This window comes from Eptatretus burgeri, chromosome 7 (genome assembly GCF_056783735.1).
Source record: "Eptatretus burgeri isolate ZD-2024b chromosome 7, Ebu_testis_v1, whole genome shotgun sequence".
In the NCBI taxonomy this organism is placed as follows: domain Eukaryota; kingdom Metazoa; phylum Chordata; class Myxini; order Myxiniformes; family Myxinidae; genus Eptatretus; species Eptatretus burgeri.
The window spans coordinates 34,998,640-35,019,151 of record NC_140967.1 but is presented as its reverse complement, the minus strand read 5'-3'; the positions used below and the strand labels follow the sequence as shown (position 1 = coordinate 35,019,151).

The following is a 20,512-nucleotide window of genomic DNA, read 5'->3' as shown; positions in this document are numbered from 1 at the left end:
CTCTCAAAGCTTCTAAAAGAAGCCAAAATACTTGGAAACATCTGTGAGAAAGGGGCGTGGCTCTGTACAATGAAAAATTTGGAGAACTTTCTGATCACCTCTCCCAACAAGTTGACATCTTGCAGAGACACCCTGAGATCGGGGAGGTGCAGAGACATTGCAAAAAGTTCCGACAACGTGAGCCCTTGCAAGGCCTGTGTATGGAGTGTTCTTCCCGACCTCCCCAATCATCCCTGTCAGTGAGTTGACTTTAAACCTTGCAGGATTACCTCCTGTGAACATGGTGGCTTGATGATATTGTTGCGGTTCTCAGAACCACATGCATCCAACATATAGTGGTCCCAAGAGAGTTATTCCATTAATATACGTTTAGATAGTCCCTTCCCTTTTGTCTTGTGGGACAACAGGGACGTGCGTTGCGAGGATCTCATAGCTAGGTTTGCTTACATCATTTCTTCTTAATTTCATTTCTAACTTCATTCCTACTCTTCCTTTCTGCTTATTTCTGAGATAAATCCGAATTTGCGTGCAGCACGTGCCACGGCCGTGAGGAAACCATCATACCCTCACAATAACTTCTCCGGGGGAGGAGCATAGAAAGGGCGCTCAAACACCACATGAGCATCGACAGCACAGAGCTCCCATCCTCAAGCGATCCCTCAACCCAACGTTTGCGGCGAGTTATACAGTTTGCTCGGCCGTTCGAGATTATCGACTCGAGCTTCTGATGATCTGGGGAAGATTGCCGGTTGCATTGAAAAGGCATATGAATGAATACCTCTTAAAAAGGCTGCACGGATGGTGTTTTTCACAACACAGGAAACACACCCAGCACGATGCCCACACTGCACGGAACGCATACCAAAGCCGATAATAGAAAGGCAACCCCACGCCATTCTCCCTCAGAACAACTCTGTTCTCCTCACACAAAACTCACAGGCACGCTCAACTCCATATTGAACTTAGATGAGCCAGTTCAAAGGTAAATGTTACCTCTGTGTCAAACGGTGAAGACACATTACATGCCTGACAGGTACATCTCGTTGTCGACCCATTGTTTGTGTGGACCATGTCGTGCACCGCTCTTTCCTTTGTTGTGGCAAAGGCGAAGTCTGTGGATATGTGGAGCATAGTTTCCATATTTGAACATATTTAGTTCCCTCTAATTGCACAACTTGCAAGTAGAAATAGTTGGGCATGGTAGAAAGGGAGGAGGGGGCCCAGATATTTGATCATTATTCTTTAATACTCAAAATTACTTCAGGAGTGGACAGCATAAAATGGAACTGGATTTGTTGGTATATAAGAAGCAACAATTGAGGAGGATCAAGGAATGTACTACGGCAGTGGCAGAAGAGTATGTCACCACCCAGCATGCAAGCCTTTGGTGTTTATTGTAAACATGCAGAAAATGAATGAAGTTAAGAGCAAGGGTCGCAAGATGATAAAGTGGGGGAAGTGCAGGGACAACATCGCTGTAGAGCACAATTAGAGGGTGAGAGCCAAGTATGAGGAACTTAGGGAAGAAGCCGAAGGTTTGGAGGAAGAGTGGAATAAGTACAGAGGTGTTTAGTGGACTTGCAGAGATTTTGTGTGGAAGAACATGGAAGTAGCAAAGATATTCGGTGATAAGGTGGTTTGGAAGAAGATAGAGAAGATCAAGGAGAGAGGGGCACAACCGGATGCAGGGGTAATACACTTATATGAGCAAAATTAGAAAGCATCAAGGACAGCTGTGGATAAGGCAAGGAATGATATGGAAGCAAATGTGTGCAGAAAATTAGGTGGTGGGAAGACGATTTATAAATTGGCTCGAGACAGGGATGAGGATGGTTAGGACTTGAAGGAGGTCAGTGATAAAGGATGTTGCTGGGAAGCTATTGAAAGAGAGGGGTATTAGATCTATGGGGAAATTATTGTGGCGTTGATGGCTCAACTAACCTCGAGCTCGTTGTGGCGGGAGGTGGAAGCCCCGCGATGTTCTGAGTGGCTCAACTACTAAGGACATGTTCTGAATTAATGGCGGACAACGTGCACATGGGTCGTGAGGAGAGACACGAGAAACTTAGCTCTGGTAAAACCAATTGATTTATTTCCAATACCACAAACAATAAAAAGAACCAGAGATTATATAATCGCGAGGAGACAATGGCGGGTTTGGAGGAAAGGGGTGCAATTAATAAATAATTATATATAGTGGGAATAAAAATGAATCGAAAGAAACTAAGACACCTCACTCCAGACTCAGTCACAAATGGGGGAAAGGGAACAAAAACCGGGGGACTTAGCTCGAGCAGAAGTGGGGACGAGCAGGGAATGAAGAGGGCGAGGAGGATTATGGTCAGGATGATGAGGAAACACAGACAGGTCAATCAACGGGTTCCGGGCAATGACCAGGAGACAAATCAGCAGGCAGACAAAATGGGCACAGTGTGACAAAAACAGGTAGGCAGGACAACTTTCTTAAAACTCCTCAGAAACGATTCTCCTTCAGACCAACCCTGTTCTCCTCACACAAAACTCCCAGGCACGTTCTCCTCAGACTTAACTCTTTCGTTCCCGACTTTCAACTGCCCGATTAGGCTCCTTCTTCACCCCGAGCAACGCTCTGCCCCCTTGGGAGGCGTCTATCACTTTGCCCCTGAAGGCGTTCCTAGCTCCGCCCCTTGGGAGGTGAAGAATGCAACTCCCCTCACTCTTGTGCCAAGTATCCTAGCGCCCTCCAGTTGCGGTTGACATAGAGGTTATAAGCACAATTTCCTCAACCATAATCCCTATTTCCACGCACCACCCCTTGTATGGTGCACATTCAAATAGGGCAATTCGTAAGCTAATGTTTCCCTACTTATACATTGGGATGGCAAACTACTCGCACGCAGACCATGCTACTCTATGCATTCCTATCTCCTCCTCCTCCTCCTACTCCCCCCTCGCATTCCCCCATCCCATCCCACAAATGTAACATTATTTTAAGGAACTGTTGAACTAGGGAGGAAGCAATCGCAAACCAGAGCGACCAGTTATGTATAGTGGAAAGTAAAATTCATAGATATCAGGGAGGAGTTGGTGCCAACAGCATATAAAAGAGGATGAAGAAGGGAAGAGCTTTCAAAATTGGCTCCCTCCTCTAAAACCTAGTGGCGCCTTGTCAAGTCTGTCTCTCGTGTATGCTACACTTCTATCCCTTCCTTTCCTTCATATAGCACCACAGTCGACTCTGCTCATGAGAAGGCTGAATGCCTCAATTCTGTGTTTGATTCCAAATCTTGTGTCATGAACCCCTCACTCTCTGTATCCACCATTTTCAGTCATACCCAACTGCTCCCGATTTCTGTATATTTTGCATTTGAGAAGGTGGGCAAGTTTCTGGCAACTCTTGATTCTGAATCTGCAAGTGCACCAAACGACATCAGCTCACATGACCTAAAAAAATCTGCTCTGCTGCTCTTGCACTCCCTCTCTCTCTGCCCTTTCAACAATGTTATTTACCCGAGGTCATCTTCCATCTACTTGGAAATCAGCCAACATCACAGCATTACATAAAAAGGTGCAAAACCAGTTCCCCTAAACTACAGACCAATTAGCTTACTTCCAATGAACAGCAAAGTCATGAATTCCATCATCGCATTTGACTTAAAATAATTTCTTTTCTCAGACTCATCTCAAATCATCAATTCAGATTCAGACCGAGTCACTTTACCTTGGACATGCTGCTTCCACTCTCCCAACAATGGATGGAGGTGCTCAATACCAATCATGAGATCATGGCCATCTCTCTGGACATATCTAGAGCTTTTGATACAGTCTGGCATCCTGCCTTGCTCTCAAAACTGTCTGCCTATGGAATTCAAGGCCAACTCCATTCTTGGATGTCTGACTTCCTCCTGTTCTAGTAACCAACGTGTCGCTCTCAACAGAACTCTTTCTTCTCCTCTCCCTGTCAAGGTTGGTGTACCCCAAGACAGTGTTCTAGGACCCATCCTAATCTTCATTTTTGATCCCAATGACTCTCTGGAAAATGGCCTTTATCTCTTTGCTGACGACTCCACTCTGCCGTGACATCTCTCATCCTTCTGACAGACAGGCAGCCTCTCCTCAGACTCTTCCCTCTCCTCAGACCTTGACAAAAAAAATATCACAGATTGGTCAATCACTTTGAACATGCCTTTCAATCCTGAGAACTCTCTATATAGGGTGGTCCAAAAAGACATGGACAGCTTTGGTTGTTAATATATTTAGTACCACAAATGATACAATGATGCCCTTTATTTTATATGATAAAGAAACTCATAAAGTTTTCTTTATTTTCAGGTCTGGTGGCTTAATGTAAAAGAAAATGGCAACTCCACAGGAGAAAGCTCAGTACGTCGAATGGTTCATCAAGACGTGATCCAACACACAAGTTCAGAATAATTTATGTACAATGTATGGAAGGAATCCGCCATCACGGATTAGTATCAGAGAGTGGTACAAAAGGTTTAAGGAGACTGGAAGTTGTTCAAAACAGAAAAGGACCGGTCGACTAAGCACAAGTGCAGCAGACGTTGAATGAGTGCGTGAATCATTTCAACAAAGTCCCAGAAAATCAATTTGACGTGCATCCAGAGAACTGGGGCCTCCAACCACCACCGTATACAGGATTTTCCATAAAAACTAAAGCGTTATGCCTATAAGGTGCAGATTCTGCAAGAACACAAACCAAATGACACACCCAAATGCAAGGCGTTTGCCATGGAAATGCTCAGTCGCATAGAGGATGATGAAGATTTCCTGAAAAAGGTCATATTCATGGACGAAACTTGCTTTGATGTATCGGGGAAGGTCAACTGGCACAATGTGAGGATCTGGGGCTCTGAAAACCCCCACGTGGTCATTGAACACATGCATGACAGTCCAGAGGTCAAAGCGTGGTGTGGCCTTCTCAATGACCACTTGGTGGGTCTGTTTTTCTTTATGGGGAATAGAGTGACCTCAATAATTTACATGAACATGTTGGAAGGATTCGCCTTCCAACAGATTGAAGACCTGCAACACAATATCATTTTTCAACAGTGCTTCCTCTCAATGGGCCTTAGTCATTCGAGCTGTCCTGGATGAAAAATTTCTAGGTCACTGGATTGGCCGAGACATACCAACCACCTGGCCCCCACAATCACCAGACATAACCCCCCTTGATTTTTTTTTTCTGTGGGGGTTTGTCAAAGATGATGTCTACAACACCAAGGTGGCAAACCTGCAGGATCTTCATTCTCAGATCACAGCTGTATGTGCACTGGTGGACGCAAACATGCTGAGCCGAACATGGCAAGAACTCTTGTACCACCTTGATGTCCTGCGTGTGACAAACAGAGCTCACATTGAAGTGTATTGATGGTGTGTACAAATCTTTATGACTTTCTGTATCACACAAACCAAAGGGTATCGTTGTATCATTTGTGGTTCTAAATATATTAACAACACAAGTTGTCCAGATCTTTTTGGAACACCCTGTATATCTCTCAATATATATATATATATATATAATGTTTTTACATCTCCACTCCTCTCCACCCCCCCCTCCCAAAAGGATCATTTCACAAACCTTCCCATCTACTATCTCAACAACCGTCTTAAAGAGGTTTAGTCACTCAAACTCTTGGGTCTCTCTCTCTCAACCATTATCCGAACTGTCTCTCTTGGGCCAACCACATTTCAAAGTTGGCCTCCAAAGCCAGATGCCGACCAGGCATCCTCCTTCCTGCAAAGTCTTTCCTTGGCACACCTGAGCTGCCATCCACCTACGAGGCTTTCATCAGCAGCTTGATAGAGTACTGCTCTCCCCCCTGCCTCACATCTTGCTCAGCTTGATGTCGTGGAAAGATCATTGGAATCTCTCGCGATGAAGCTGAGTCTGTGGGCCGATCATTTCACCATGGCCGACGGGTTGGTGGTGTCTCTGTCTTCTTCCACCTCATTTCTGGTCTTGCATCCTCTGCCCTCACCGTGCTCTGTCCCCCCCTCCCCCATTTACAGGACACACGCAGTCCACCAGCAACCCTCCAAGTGAAACTGCCTAAATCCAGAACCTTAATCACCTCCACTCATTTATTCCTCTCTTTTCTCATCTGTAGAACGGCCTTTCACACTCTCTTTAATCTCATTCTTCCTTCCGGGTCGTCAAGATAGCTGTTCACCACCATCTCAGGTCATCCCCCATCCAAAGCCATGATCTTTTCTAATCCCATTAAACCACCTGCACCACTCTCAAAGTTTTGCTGATGTATTCATCTTGTCCACCCCTTGCATTCCCTCCTACCCCTCATTGTTACCTGCATCCCTTGTTTGGCCGTCTCCATCTACCTTCTCCCTCTGCCATGCTATTGGCATTTCTCATTTCTTCTGTTGTTTCCTTGGTTACGTTGTGTCCTGTCCTGTGTCCTAGCTCTTCCATGAGCCTAGAGCCTAGACTATGTATTAAGAATAAGGAAAAAAACAATAAAAAAGAGCACCAGGAACACATGAGGTACGTACAGAGATGCTAATTGCAGCACAAGAATATTGGAGTGGGTTGGACAAAGGGACTTAAATATATGTATGAGAGAGGGTTTGATTCCAGAGGATTGGAGGACAGGGCTAATTATGCCAATATGGAAGAGGAAGGGTGATGTACAGGATCAGGGGAGGTACAGAGGCATTACACTCCCAAGTCACGTAATGAAGGCACTGGAGAGGATTCTGGATGGGAGGATAGGGAAGTGTGTGGAGAGGGAGATCAGCGAAGAACAACATGGGATTTCAAAATGGTAGGGGGACGACAAATGGGATGTCAACGCTGAGACGGTGGAGAACGGATTGTTGAAATAGCATTATGATTTGTGGCTCTTGAGAAGTCCTGTGACACTATCAAGAAAGATGGTGATGACAACACTGAGATGGGAAGGGAGTGCCAGAAGCCAAAGTTATGGAGGTGGAAGGTATGTATGAGGGAACGAATGGAAGAGTTTTGGTTGGTCCAAGGATGTCAGAGGGGTTCAACATCAACATCAGTTTGAGGCAGGGAAGCTTTCTCAGCCCACTCATGTTTTTCACGGTAATGGAGGTTGGTTTACAGGAGGGTAAACATGAGCATGAGAGGTATTCTGGGGAAGATGTTGTACATGGATGATCTATCTGTTGTAACATAGAGTAAGCGGAAGATGCAGGAGGTACTGGGGTAGTGAAAGGAGGAATTTTGGACACAGATTGAAAATGAGTATGGAGATGGTGGAGGTAATGTGGGTAGGGCAGCAGAGAAAGGAAGTGAATATCAGAGTAGAGGGGAAGATCAGGCAGAGAAATATGTTTGAGTATCTGGGGGTTGAGGTTGGAAACAGTGACTGGGAATGGTAGTTCGGAGGCAGGGGTGCAGAGGATACAGGTGGGTACGAATACATGGAGGAGGGTGCAGAGATTCATGGCAGACAGAAAACTATCAAGGAAATTGAAAGGGAAAGTTCTATTTTCTTGGGTAACACCAGCCTACCTTTACAGTCTGGAAATGGTGGCACTGACAGAGAGACAACACCAGAAACTGCAGGTCTGCGAGAACAACTGTGTAAGGAGGATTGCGGGAGTGAAGAGAGTGGATAAAAGGAGGATGGATGAACTGAGAAATTAGATTGATGTGCAGATGAGCTTGAAGGGGAGATTGGTAAAAAGCTGGCTGAAGTGGACTGGACACTAGGTGCGGATGGAGGAAGAGAGAATGGCAAAGAAAGCGGAACGGTTGAGGGAGTGAGGAAAGAGAAGTGCTTGACCACGGTTGAGATGGGACGATTTTGTGAGGAAGGATATAAATTAGGTGGGGGCAGTTGGAGAGTGGAGAGAGTTGGCTGAGGACAGAGGGAAGTGGAGGAATATCTTGTTCAAGGCAGGGCAGAAGCTTGGTACCATTCAGCATCACCCATTATAAAGGGAAGAGAGGAAGAAGAAGAAGAATTTATCAAAAATCCCTTGGTAAGTGATCAGGTGCATCTCTAGTACCTGTGCCTAAACGTGCCATGCCAAGTACGAGCTACACAGCCAATAAATATAGCTCATCTGTGATTTATCTGATGCTCCTCAATTCACAGCTATACCATAATGTGTGAACAGATGGGGCTTGATGCTCACTGAACTACAACTGTTCTAAATGTCACCCAAGCTCGACATTGACCTCCTCCTCACTTAAGATCGATAGCTTGATGTCTCTCCAAACCTACGTATATAATCTGCAATGAATTGCAATTCTTTTCTCCCATTTACAAAGACCACCTCCATGTTAAATTGGACCCTTTTAAACCAAGCCTTAAATGCAGTCTACAGACACCTTGAGATGGAAAACGTAGGGATTCCATCAACTGTTTACTTCCATGGCAGCATAAGGGCTTATTTAATTACAGGTTGTAGTGCTGCAAAGAGATGTGCAGGCAGCATTGTTGTACAGACTGTCACACAATATTGACAGTGCACATCAGATGTTTCTTATGCAACAACGGTGCAGCAAATTGAGACCAGAGCTTGTCCAGATAAATTTTTACTCTCCATCAAAGGAAATGTTTCCTTGAACATAGTGGAATTGTGGAAAGTAATGGAACCCACCTTTGATTCATATTTGAACTGAAGTGGTGACTTGAAAATGACAAGTGCACATGTATGCCATAGATACTCCATTGGTTAATACTTCATTAGTGAAAAAATGGACAACAGGTGAATTTAATTTTACTTTCGGAATAGAAGTTTGACACTTCGGAACAAATACAGACCAGAGATGAAAGCTTAGCTACACTATGACCGAGAGTGAAAGCGATTGAGAGCAAAGTGGGAATTGTGCCACACCTCATCTCATGACCAGGGTAGCTATTGAAGACAATATACTGAGCTTACAGTGAGATGGCTAACTTCCCTTCACCTAGAACATGTATGTAAGCCGCTGGGATTGGGTGAGTACAATTCAGATTGAAAAACAAACCGGATTCCATGTAGGTTTAATATGTTGAACATTACGAGCTACACATATTATTGACTCATTATCTGGGCTCATTATCGCTGCCCTGTGCTCTGTGTGGCATTTTCAATCTTACTGGAATCTCCATAAGCTTCAAGGATCAAGTACTGTTTTGCCATCCCATAACCTCTGCACTTATTTCATTTGTATGAAGCTGTTACCATGACTTGATGCAGCAGCGCACTCAACACTGGAGGCTTGCAGCCATTACGGCCCACTCCAGTATTCATGTGCTGCTACACCAGGACAGGCCTTAGGAGCAGTGTTGTCAATTCACTGATGATGGTTCAATGCTTCTGCCCATTCTTCTGCACACTAAGTGAAGACAAAAAGCACGCGATGTCTCAATCAAGTGCGTTGCATTTGCTTCACAAATGTTGGACAATGAACATGTTTAATGCAGAGTTCCCATTTTTAAAAAAGGATAGAAAAATGCATTTCCAGATTTTGTGGATTTTGGGTATGCAACACTTCACAGTATAACCTATTATGCCACAACACAATTCATCAAATTCCAGATAGACAAGTTAAATACCAATACTTCTGAGATTTACAAGCCCAATATACCGGTATATTCCATGGGAACTCCTTGTGCAGGCATGTTTCCCCATATCTTAGCAAAAAGCTTTCCATGAGGCTATACCTGCCAAGCCATGGGCTATCATCCAATAAGTCTTTACCTCACACACTCCTGGGATAATCTCTGTAAACAAATTAAATGGAGGGAAAATGAGAAAGGATTGGTTGTCAGATTTAAGGTAAATAACACTTCTCCAAAGATTTGCAGGGTTTTCACATGCTCTAGCGTAACAGTCGTGATAAGGTAAAAAGTTGCTTTGTGACGCTTAGGCACCTCCAACGTGCTTCTGATACACTTGTCACCTTTTTGGTAATGTCACAAAATAAAAGCATTGTTGGATAATCTCCCTATCTTTCTCACAAAATCTTCAGCAATCTCAAAATTCAAGTGTCCAATCGAGTTTCCATTTGATTACGAGGTGTACTCTGACGTTTTACAATGTAGGCCAATCCAATCAGAGTTATGAGTAACCAACACCAATGATTGTATAACCAACAACAAAGCAATAAGATTGTGTTCAATGGTTCATCGATAGTAACATACTTTGTAAGTTTCATGCATTTTCACATTAGAGAGCAAATATGAGTGCAAGGGCAATAATGTAATAAATATATAAATATTTGAAAACCAGAGAGACAGGATCTTGGTTTGAAGTGCTAATCTCAGTGATTAGCTCTTACTATGGCAAAAATCATAATAGTCATGAGAGATGCGAGCTTAAGTGAATGAAGAAACAGCGATTGGTCCATCAGGATGAAATTTGTTGGTTTGATGATATTCCTGGGGCCAGCTGGATGATACATCAATGTACATGAGAGGAGAGGAGATTGGGAATGTACTCTGTACAGAGCATTGGTGCTGCTTAAGCAGTCTCCTTGACTATTGGGCACAATCCTGGATGGGTCACCACTCCGACACAGTTTTCCAGCATGCTGACACTCATTTTGCTGACCTCGGAAGGATGACAGACCGAGTTAACCCCACCTGATATTAATTCAACAGCTGAGCGGGATTTGAACTCAGGACCCTCGGATCCAAAGCCCACCGCCCTAATCATTAAGCCAACACCAGGCATATACGAAGTCCGTCTAAAACGTAACAGGACTGACTTCACAGAAATTTTATTCCAAAAAATATATTGAAATCACAGCTTGTCCCCTTCAAAATAATTTCCCTCCAGTCTCACACACTTGTCCATCCTCTTCTTCCATGGTTTGATGCACCCCCAGAAGGCTTCTACTGAAATCCTCCGGAGCTCCGTCGTCACAGCCCTTTTGATGGCCTCCACATCAGGAAATATGGTCCCCTTGATCACCCCCTTGAGCTTGGGGAATAGGAAAAAATCACAAGGGGCCAAGTCTGGCGAATACGGGGGTTGCTCCAGAGTTGGCATGTTCCTCTCCTCCAGAAACTGTCGGATGCTCAGGGCACTGTGAGCAGGGGTGTTGTCATGGTGGAGCACCCAGGCATTGTTCTCCCACAGATCTCTCCTCTTGTCCCAGAATGATCTCATGAGGCGCCGGAGGATCTCCTTGTACACGTATTGATTCACTGTTTGACCCTGTCGTAGAAACTCGAAGTGGAGGATGCCCTTGATGTCAAAAAACGCGATGAGCATCGCCTTGACCTTCGACTTCGACATCCTTGCTTTCTTTGGTCTTGGTGATGCCGAACTTTTCCATTGACGACTCTGTCGTTTGGTCTCAGGATCGTATTCGAATATCCACAATTCGTTGCCAGTAATGACTCTCCAGAGGAAGTCTGGATCGTCCTCGAGGCGCTCGATAATGTCTTAACAGACAGTGACTCTTTGCTGTTTCTGGTCCTTGGACAACAGCTTGGGGACCATCTTTGAGTACACCGTGCGCATTTCGAGATTTTCAGTAATGATGCTCCAGACAGTGTCCTTGTTGATGGAAAGTTCCTCACCAATCATCCGCACCGTGAGTCGACGATCTGCACGCACCATCTGCTTCACACACTCGATGTTGTCCACTGTTCTGCTCGTTGAAGGTCTTCCAGACCGTGGATCGTCTTCAACCTCCCCCCGTCCCTCTTTGAACCTCTTGTGCCATTCAAATGCACGTGTACGTGACATAGTTTCTTCCCCGTAGACTTGCTGCAGCATTGTGAAGGATTCGTAAGGTGTTTTGCCAAGCTTGGCAAGAAACTTCAGATTGGCTCTCTGCTCACAACTCCTAGCGCGAAGACTCAGACTAGACGACGTGTAAAGCACGACCTGTAAAAAATCACATAATGAGCGCAGTCAACCATCACCAATCATATATATTGCTGGAATGTTGCGAAAGACTGTGACGCAACCTGTTCATTCAAGTTGTGTAAATGGAGCACACAGCAGGCTCAGTCCCGTTACTTTTTAGACGGACCTCGTAACGTACATGCCGTCCCTCAAATTGATTTTAAACCGGTGTCCTGTCTACTGACATTACTTCGTGGATATTAAATATCCCACAGTGTCATTCATGAAGAGTAGGTGAGTTATCGCCAGCACCCTGACCAAATTCAAAATTCCTGCACAAGTGGGTGAGTATCCTGCATTGGAGTCCAGCAATCAGTCAAGGCAGGGATTTAGAATTTATTCAGGTCACCAGCAAATAACTTGCCTATCCTTCCTGAAAAAACATGGATACATCTTTAACACCCACCGACTAATGTTGGCATGCAGAATACCCTGCTTAACATCCATCCGAGGAAAGGCACAAACATCGATGCCTGCGAAACACCAGGATGACAGTTTATAGCTGGGTCGGGATTCCAACCCAGGCTAGAAAGCTCAGAGACAAGTTTGCTTTCCTCTCGGCTATCTTGACAGCCCCATAAGAGTTGTGCACATAATAAACCGAGGGCCTTAAAAAATGTGCAAAATTACTTTGGAGTGACTTTTTTTACCTAGTGAAAACTCTGGATGTATATTATACTGACAATGTGAACTTGTAAAATGGCAGGATGTATTAAATCCCTGTAACCTTATGTTTGGCGGTTGGATTTTGCAAAAGGATAAACGACAGAGACAGCTCCTTTCAAAGCCATTTCAAGCCAAATCAACTTTCAGGAGCAATCAGAATGGCAGAAATTGATGTTACAATATCTGTGCTAACAGAATAAGAATGTAAAAGTGGCACACAGGTGACTGCACGTTTTTCAGCCAAAGGAGGAGATTTGAATTCTTGAATAGGAATCGCTGTGGCTGGATAATCGAGAAATGCATTTGCTGGTACAAGCCAGAAATATGGACACAGGAAAGGAAGAGGACAGTTACTCTCTTTCAAAACAAAATGTTCCCTCTGCACAAATACAAACCCTTGTTTTTCGCACTTACAACTCTCCTCGACTCAACCAAGCATGTACACAATGCACATGGTCTCACAAATGTTTAAAAAATCCTATAAATATGAAACATCATATTCAAATGAAAGGGATAAGTTGCACTAATCCACAAACTACAGTTGCACTGCTGAATTAAAAATGAAACACCAGTGAAGTTTCAAAAAAAACAAAAAAAACTCTGACTTGCTCTCACTTTTTTATCACTTACTTTTGTACATAAATGTACAACCTTGATTAAATGATGTATGCCACCAGGACTAGACATGTCTGGTCCACAACTGGCTGCGATGTCAGCTATATGGCTCGTGTGATTGGATGTCAGCCAATCTGATTCATCAGTTCATTAAACCTGTTTCAAATTTGCCTTAAAGCATTATGAAGTTTAAAATTCTTAATAGTTGGACCATAAAGTAACGTTCAGGTACAACTTCATGAATCTTATGCCAAAATGCCCATACCTTATGTTAGGGGGATTGATGCTGCCATTCCTGTTCATGCCTCTAACAGTCTAACAGAAGGGTATTTTATTTTTTGTTCTTTTTTCACAATTGGAGAATTACATCTTGGTGCTATTTCAAGGTCTGATTATAGGATTTGTAATAAGCTTAAGCAATGAGAATAAAAAAAAAACAAAACATGAATGAATCAGAATGACCGACTTCCATTTTTTGAGGAACGCAGTCTACACCAAAATCAAATAAAACATAATTTAGTCGGGGGAATGACCTGGCACTATAGCTGAGAGGAACGCACACTCTCCTCTGAGGTGTCTCGCCTGGGTTTAAATCTCGACACAGCTATAAACTGTTATCTGGTGTTCCACGTACAGGGCAGTACATCAATATTGGCACCGTCCCATAGATGGATGTTAAGCAGGATGACCCATCTGCCAGCAATGCTCATCGGTGGACGTTAAAGATCCCACGACATCTTTTGTGAAGAGTATGCGAGTTATTGCCAGCACTCTCGCCAAATTACAAATTCTTGCCCAAATCGCCTTCAGTCGAACATAAAGCCTGGCCAGCCAGTTCATGAAAGGCTTAGGATGAAAAAAAAGTCGTTGTTCAATTCCACAAGAAGGTGAGAATAATTGGGGCCATTAAAATAATTAATAGTGACAGTCGTAGTGCAGTAATAGTTGGAGAATAAGTTAGGGAAATTCACCAGTCATATCACCTGTTTAATCAAATGTTTCTGCATACAATGATTTAAGGCAATAAAAAATTTATAATCACATCTCATAATTTAGAGTTTTAGAAATACCATGAGCATTTTACTTTGATAAATACAAAAGCAAAAACAGAACAAATGGCAAAAATACAAAAGCAAAAACAGAACAAAACTAGAAGGGCACTCGGTAGAGCTCATACCCCTGCAACGCAATGCTTGATGCGGTAGAACATAATGGGCCCCATAAATTTTTGAAACATAATGCCATATATTGTTTTGGCCAAATATTTCAATGGTGAAGAATCACTTGAAAAATTTTTAAAAATTTCGTATCCAGATACAGATACAGATCTTCACCAAAATCAAATCAATTCGGCCTCATCACACAATCACCCTGTCCAAGTTTTGTCCGAATCTGTCCACAACTTTTTGAGATATCCTGCTATATATTGGTTTAGCCCCATCTCTCGATGGTGAAGGATCATATAAAAAAATTATCGGATCCAGATCAAGGTCTTCACCAAAATTGAACCAATTCTTCCTTGACACACACCCAACATGTACACAAAGTGTCTTCTGAATCCGTCCATAACTTTTTGAGATATCCTGCTGACAAACCGACAAGCAAACAAACAGACAGACAGACAAACAAGGGGTGAAAACATAACCTCAATCAACCTTCGGAAGCAGAGGTAAAAAGTAAAAAAACAAGAACAAAAAAGTGTACAAGGAAGATGATACGAAGACATCAGAAGAGCATTCGTCAACAAACATCGGAATTACACCTTATTAATCCTTAACTATGTATTATTACCTGACCAACGAAGGTGGATTCAAGTTATGTTTTCACCCCTATCTGTCTTGTTTGTGAGCAGGATATCTCACAAAAAGTTGTTGACAGATTTTGCCAAAACTTGGTGGGCAGGTTGGGTGTATGACAAGGACGAATTGATTCGATTTTGGTGAAGATCTGGATCTGGATGCAATAATTTTTAAGTAATTCTTCACCATTGAGAGAAGGAGACAAACACGATATATAGCACGATATCTCAAAAATGTGTTGACGGGTTATGACAAAACTTGGTGGATGATTTGGGTATGTAACATGAACTAGCAGATTCGATTTTGGTGTTTGACAAGGACGAATGGTCCGGATGCCGATCAGGCCCATCAGTGGGATACAAAACAAAAACTGTTCAGCCTGGCGGAGGTATGCGCTCCACTGAGTGCCGTCCTAGTATCTGAGCATAGGTTTAAGTACAAAACTGCTTCTACTTTCCATCACTGTAACCAGTACTGTTTTCAAATCCAGTACTTTTGTGTCAAGTAAACGAAATTTGAACGTAAACGGAGTTAAACGCCAATATTTCCAATTCACATGAATCCATCAATGATGATTAAAAAAAAAAAAAACCTTTTCAATCATCATATGACACTGTGGCAATGGTTGCTGTGTTGCTCAGCATTTGTGGAGCAGTGAACATGACACAGTGCTTTCAAAGTCCAAAAGTGTCCTACATTCATGGCCGTGTATTTTAGCGACGGAGCATCACAAGTCCATAAAGAATCGCTGCAATCAGTGAAAAAATTCCACCATCAGTTCACCGTTTATTCTAACCACTAGCGAAGAATCCATCCTTACAGACGGGTCAATTCCCTTCAAATTAGAGGCGGGATAATCCCCCCCCCCAGAATTGGTGTATTTTAGTCTGACTGTAATAACATCTCTCACCAGGAGCAGCACTGTGCAATACATATTAACATCTGCAGAATTGGGGACTTCCTTCCACCCTGAAACCCTGGGGACGACAACTTTTTTAAACCCCCTAAAACACCTCCTGTGCATATGCCGAGTTCAAGCAGCAGTTTTCAACTCATTCTGTCCAACGCTTCAGGAGTGCCAACAAGTCTCACTCACTCAGTCAATCTCGCACACACTCACAGTCTCACACACACTTCTGCATTTATAGTAGGATGGTCATCTGCAGGAGACAATAAACTTGTACCAAGAATGAAGCACTCTAGAACTTCGAGTCTTCCTTGTCACGTGACACACTACTGAAAGCATCGTCATTGTTAATGGACACCATGGTGCCTGTATTAAGTTCTTCAGGATAATCCTTTCACCGAAGACTTTTTTTATTTCGAACATTTACTCATCGCATCAAACAGCGATGTCTTTGGGTTCTTATTAATGGATGGACCTTTCTTGAGTGACGGCGAGATGACATATGCCGTTGAATGAGAACTTTGTTTCATTGCAAACAAGTTCCAGCGGTTAACTTGCCAACAAAAGGTCTTTCTTCTTCATGAGGATGCTGCTTTCTGATGACTATGTCGATCGTGTTTCCATGGCAATAAAGTACTGTGTGCTTCTTTTTCCATCAACTTTTATGGATTATATAATTATTTGTCAGCTTTTTTTTGTTTTTGAGAACGCTTGCAGGGAATTGGAGAAGAAAGAAACGCCGAGTATTTTCAGGTTTTCTGTTCGAGCCAAAAGCAACACATGTGGTTCAGTGTTTAACATTTGAAGTGTCAAAAGGCGCGACATCGTGTAATGCACCAGTGTTATTGAAACACGTTTAAAAACACGAGTAAATTGCTGCCACATTTACAAGTCCGTGTGGAAGTTGTTCAATGTCGAATGGACTCCGGGTGAGCAGAGCACGGTAACGCGATGGCACGACTTGCACATCGGATGATATTCAACTTTTAGCCATTGGAAAGATGTGCCTTTCTCAAAGCTCGTTATCCCAGAGAGAGTGTACAGCATGTAAGATAAGCTCACTCACTGTGTGCTCATGTTTTAACCCAATTCTAAAGTGCCACACTGTGTTTTACATAAACTTAGAGCAATCCTTTTTAAGTTTCATCCCGACACCCACCACATCCCTCCGTCTCAATGTAGTGATGGTAAACTACTTTAGTGATTCCGCACTAGCATACAAGAACATGCATGCTCGATACATGACACCCATCTTGTAAAGGGAGAGCGAGTGGTGTGATGGGAGAAATATAGCATATGATAAGAAAAAAGAGAAGTAGCCCTCGGATTAACTATAACTAGTCATCACGTTTACAATAGCTATAGCTAGTCATCATGTTAACGATAATTTGGGGTATAACACAAAGCCGAGATTCAAATAATCCATACACATTATTGAGAACCATCTTGTACACAGTCGAACGTGCTCAGACAGTCATCGTGCAAGTTTTGTAGAAGTCCGTTGAGGTTATCGACTTGTTAGAGAGGGTGGTTGTTTGTGATGAAGTTCCTACAGTTCGAGATAACTACGGTATTATTGACATTATTGAATCATGTTGCTATCAAACGAGGTGTCGGCCGGCACAGGGCAGGGTGGACTTACCGTGTGGTTGTTGTATCTGCACGGTGTCTCTCTTGCAGCTGGATGTACACAGTACGTACGCGGAGCCTGAGTAAAGGAACAAAAGGAAAGGAGAGAGAAATCACGTTCCGTGCAGGGAAACAACGATGCTGTTTCACTTGGGGGGGGGGGGGTGCACTTTGAACTCCACTCTGTCAATGTGCAGGGAAGCAGAGGGGGTAGGGGGGAAAGAGATGGTGTTTGTCTCAGACAAAGCATGGAGTGGAGGGAAATGCAACAACAAAAGGGGAGGATTGTTTCAGCATTGGGACTGGTGAGGACACGGTGATAAAGGCAAGCATCTCTCGTACTTCGTTTTCACTACTATGCTGTACTCTAAAACTAATGTGAGACTGGAGTACACTTGTCAACAAAGAACACCCGATCAAGTTCACATCCTCAGTACAGTTGAGCAGATGGTGAGACGGACAGACACACAGACGGACAAAAAAAGTCAGACAAAGAGCTGTGAAAATTGAGACAACACGTACGACTCGCAAGCTTTCTCTCGCACGGCGGCCAGTGGGGTTCGCACTCTTTTCCCCTTCTCTCTTCTCCTTACCCCACTCCCAAACCACCACCCCCGCTCCCTCCCTCTCCAAGTCCACCATCTCCCTCCCCGAGCCGCAGACAGGGCGCGCCACCCGCGGTCCTGCTGAGTCAGCAAAGAGCCGACGGGCGGCGTGATCATAAGAATCCTTCAGGAACACGACTGAGCCCCTTTCGCCCCCCCTCTCATATTTTCCAAACTGGATGCTCGATCCTCTGTTGCGGAGGAAGGAGGAGGTGGTGGTGATGGTGGTTGTGGTTTGGGGAGTGGGGGTGGGATAACACCTATATACGCATTTCCCTTGTCCAGTCAGAGTTCCGAACCCTTTGTGACTCTCGGGGCTCCCAGCACGGGTAGGGGGGGGAAGAAAGGGGGGGTAGTGGTGGTCGGGTAACTGTTCGGAATCCTGAGGGATCGCGACTCGACATCGTTAACGATCTTAAAGAACACGGTTGTTGTGATTTGAAAATGGATCGAGTTCCGACATTGGAACCACGGCTCGGTCGAAAGGACGAAAGGCACTTTTCTTCCAGACGTGCAAACCGGAGTTACTCCCGCCATGTACACACTCCACTCTACCCCCATGAGCGTCTCCATGTTCTTTGTCTTTTCCCTCAGACACGGCGACCGCTCCCCCTCAACCCAGCTCTCACTGTTCCCTCGAAACGGTTTTTAATTTACATTTAAATGCTGATGAACCCCCTCCCCGGACTTACTTTCAGACTCAGCGTGCAGAGGGTTGTAACACGACGAGCGCTTCCCCTGAATCTTTTGTCCCAAAGACGGCGAAGGGAGAGGGAGATGCCAAGCTCGAGAGGAATCCACAGAACGGTGTTCCCGAGCCGAGGCCCGAACCTCTTGCTTCCATTGTCTCCACAATGAGCCCAGAGCGGGCACTTGTGCGATCCGTGAGGGAAGCAAACACCACCAACCGCTTGTTTCATTCAACATTCGACAAAGCGAGGCGAATCCTCCTTCGTCCTCTCAATTATTTTTGTTTTTGTTTGTTGCTTCATTTTTGGCTGACGTGACCACTCCTTGTGAGAGGGGCGAATCCCACCACCTTTCCAACCCCACCACCCCCCCCCCGCCTTCCCGCCCGCCGGTAAGAGCGGCCTGCTGGTGGAGCCACGTCGCTATTGTATCGATGGCACACTGGGAGGACAAGGGAAGACAGGGGAGGGAAAGGAAGGCCTTCACTACAACTCGTGAGGAGATCGATGTCACAACTCCTGAGGCGATCTGTGCCGCAACTCCTGAGATCTGTGCCATAACTCCTGAGGAGATCTGTGCCGCAACTCGTGAGGCGATCTGTGCCACAACTCCTGAGGCGATCTGTGCCACAACTCCCGAGGCGATCTGTGCCGCAACTCCCGAGGAGATCTGTGCCGCAACTCCTGAGGCGATCTGTGCCACAACTCCTGAGGGGATCTGTGCCACAACTCCTGAGGGGATCTGTGCCACAACTCCTGAGGGGATCTGTGCCACAACTCCTGAGGGGATCTGTGCCACAACTCCTGAGGGGATCTGTGCCACAACTCCTGAGGGGATCTGTGCCACAACTCCTGAGGGGATCTGTGCCACAACTCCTGAGGGGATCTGTGCCACAACTCCTGAGGGGATCTGTGCCACAACTCCTGAGGGGATCTGTGCCACAACTCCTGAGGTGATCTGTGCCACAACTCCTGAGGGGATCTGTGCCACAACTGACGCGATCTGTGCCACAACTGCTGAAGCAATCTGTGCCACAACTCCTGAGGCGATCTGTGCCACAACTCCTGAGGAGATCTGTACCACAACTGCTGAAGCGATCTGTGCCACAACTCCTGAGGCGATCTGTGCCACAACTCCTGAGGAGATCTGTCCCACAACTCCTGAGGCGATCTGTGCCACAACTCCGAAGGAGATCTGTTCCACAACTCCTGAGGCGATATGTGCCACAACTCCTGAGGCGATCTGTCCCACAACTCCGGAGGAGATCTGTGCCGCAACTCCTGAGGCGATCTGTGCCACAACTCCTGAGGCGATCTATACCACAACTCCTGAGGCGATCTGTGTCACAACTCCTGAGGCGATCTGTGCCACAACTCCTGAGGCGGTTACCCCAATCATGAAGCGATCTATACCACAACTCCTGAGGCGATCTGTGCCACAACTGAGGCGATCTGTGCCACAACTCCTGAGGAGATGTACCACAACTCCTGAGGCGATCTATGCCACAACTCCTGAGGCGGTTACCCCAATCATGAAGCGATCTATACCACAACTCCTGAGGCGATCTATGCCACAACTCCTGAGGAGGTTACCCCAATCATGAAGCGATCTATACCACAACTCCTGAGGCGATCTATGCCACAACTTCTGAGCCTGAGGTGATTACCACAACTCCTCTGGTGATATGGTGAAAGGAGGAAAAAGGAGGGGGGGGATAAAGAAACGATATATGGAATGATTGATGAAAAAAAAAATGT

General features: G+C 44.8%; 1 pseudogene across 1 annotated transcript; it reads right to left on the bottom strand.

Moving 5' to 3' along the window:
* Positions 1 to 201: 201 nt before the first annotated feature.
* On the bottom strand, positions 202 to 19,095 carry LOC147023013 (uncharacterized; annotated as a pseudogene). The gene is made up of 3 exons (XR_015059993.1): positions 18,758 to 19,095; positions 17,474 to 17,539; positions 202 to 5,332 (listed from the first exon to the last, which is right to left on the bottom strand). The product of XR_015059993.1 is annotated as an uncharacterized LOC147023013 (transcript).
* Positions 19,096 to 20,512: the final 1,417 nt, after the last annotated feature.